This window comes from Octopus bimaculoides, chromosome 4 (assembly GCF_001194135.2).
Source record: "Octopus bimaculoides isolate UCB-OBI-ISO-001 chromosome 4, ASM119413v2, whole genome shotgun sequence".
In the NCBI taxonomy this organism is placed as follows: Eukaryota; Metazoa; Mollusca; class Cephalopoda; order Octopoda; family Octopodidae; genus Octopus; species Octopus bimaculoides.
Window position 1 is genome coordinate 80428297 of NC_068984.1, and position 2826 is coordinate 80431122.

Consider the following 2826-nt stretch of genomic DNA (forward strand, 5'->3'; position numbering starts at 1 on the left):
ATATACATACATACATATATACATATATATATATATATGTATGTATGTATGTATGTATGCATGTATGTATGTATGTATGTATGTATATAATTTCATGCGAACTGGATTACGATGAAAAATTGAAGAATAATTTTCCGTTATGAAGTAGTAAAACGAAATGAAGTAATTTTTTTCCTATTTTGGCGCAAAAGCAGCAACTGGAAGAGGATGACCGACGACGTCGAACCTAGTGCTCAACTGGTAATTATTTTATCAACCCCAAAAGGATGAAATGTAGAGCTGATCTTAAAGTTAGATGAAATAAAACAAAATGAAACTGTATGTCTATTATGAAAACTTAAAATATTTAAAAGTATCTTTAATATTATAAATAAAACATACGATTAATGTGTAACCATGTGGATTTGCGAATATCGAGGTAAGGTGTTCAGAAAGTATAATACTTCATGCGAATTGGCGTAGTTTCTTCAACATGAGTTGCAAATTTTTAGACATGTACGGTTTTTTTGTGATTTTTGATGATTCTAGTTGCATTAAACCCAAGAATAGTATAAGTTGTCAGGATAGCAAAAACAAAAGAGAAAAAAAAACGCGTGCTACGATACAGGAGCCGTACATACATGCACATTTACCTACATACAGACACACGCACATATACACACACACACACACACACACAAGTATGTATATATATTACCTTTCGTTTGTTTTGTTTTACTTGTGTCAGTCATTAGATTGCGGCCATACTGGGCACTGCCTTAACGAGTTTTTAGTCGAACGAATCGATATCAGTACTTATTTTTTAAAGCCTGGTACTTATTCTATCGGTCTCTTGGCCAAACTGCTAAGTTACGCGGACATAAACGCACCAACACCAGTTGCCAGGTGGCGAAGGACAAGCACAAACACAAAGACACGTACGCACGCACATACGTACACGCACACACATACATATTTGACGGGCTTCTTTTAGTTTCCGTCTACCAAATCCAATCTTTGGTCAGCTCTAGGATATAGTAGGAGATATTCGCCCAAGGTGCAACATAGAGAGACTGAACCCGGAACTATGTGCTTGAGAAGCACGCTTCTTATGACACAGCTACGTTTGCACGTATGTGTTTATATATATATATATATATATATATATATATATATTATAACTATTATTATTATAATTACTATTTTCATTAGCGTCTTCTTTCAGTTGCTTCCATTTCTTGCCGAGTGTCTTCTTGACACCTAGGGCAGAAAAACGTACAGTATACATTGGAAGACCATTAAAATAAACACACCAGATTGTTCATTTACAAAGTCATGTGATAGAGAGAAAGGAGGAGAAAGACAGAGAAAACGATGAAAAATAAAAAAATTAAAGAGAAAGCAAATAAAATAAAGGCGGGAAAACAGAAAATTGATAGCGACAATGCTCTTCTCAATACGTGTGACGTACCAGTTAAGACAATCTTTTACGCTTCCTGCATGGATGGTAAGCCAGGGATCATTCTTAAATAATTTTCACTTCCTTTTTTGATCATTCCAAGTGCACCTATAATCATTGGTATTGTAACCGCCATTAGACGCCACATCTTTTCGATTTCGATAAGCAAATCTCAATATTTTCTGAGCTTATCAAATTCTTTTGCCGAGATATTATGATGTCAGGATGTGCTCATATCAATCAATAAACAGACTTTATTGATTTGGTCTTTCACGACAATATCTGGTTTATTTGCTTTGATCGTCATGTACATACTGGGAAGTCCCAAAGAATTGTGACATTTCCTCCATCAGTTACAGCCTCAGGGTGTTGCTTTATATGATGATATGATATTGCAACGATTACGAAACATACAGCACAAAGATTAAGTGAAAATGAAGGAAACATATGGCATTAGTTTGACGCTCAGGAAATGGGGAAAAAAGAGAAAAAAGTATTCTTTGACGTTTTAGTTATTCGCTCGTCTGAAAGAGTGGATAGAGATGGAGAGAAAAGAATGACGACGGAAAATTGGGGAAACGCATCTTGTATCTCCCGGCACGGTGAATGACCAGAAGTAATTTGAGACGATAGGGTAAATGGTGGACGAAAGATTTCAGATCAGGCACGTTGGTAGACCAGAGTGCAGAAGGTATAGAAGAATAGGAAAGCTCGTGAATTCCTCATAGATTGGCATTATAAAAATCAAAACAGTGTACGGTAAGACACAAGAAGCTAATTCTTGAGAAGGTAAGAATCCGGGGTTAGAGTTCCAAGAGAAAATCCAGGAAGAGGTCCACTGGCGAAATCATCCTTGAGAGGGGGGATTCTCCAAGAGGGGATGCGAGTTCAGTGTAAGAAAGATCAAGAATCAAATTATATATATACATATAGTTTTACATGTACACACATATGCTTATATATGTATATATTCATATGCATACATGAAATGTATATAAATTGTATGTATGCTACAGTCTAATGATAACATCTGGCAATAGCAGATTTTTGGGGTTGCACCGAGCTGTGCCAATATTGTGAAAGGCGTATTGCGAAAGTCAACCTTCCGAGTTCTTTTACAAGGCTTAGAAAAGCTGAAGGACCGCTGCAATAAGTATGTGTATCTGAGAGGAGAATATGTTGAATAAAATCATGATTAACTGATCCTCCTGTATTTTCTTTTACCCAAAGCCAGGAACATTTCAGCACCCACTCGTATATAGCCAATTACGAATTAAATGGAGGACTTGTGCTGTTAACATTACCCAATCGCACATACTCAATGAATCTGTTTTGTTTGTTCGTCAGTTCGCTGCGACACAACGCTTTGGGGATGACTCCTTCATAGT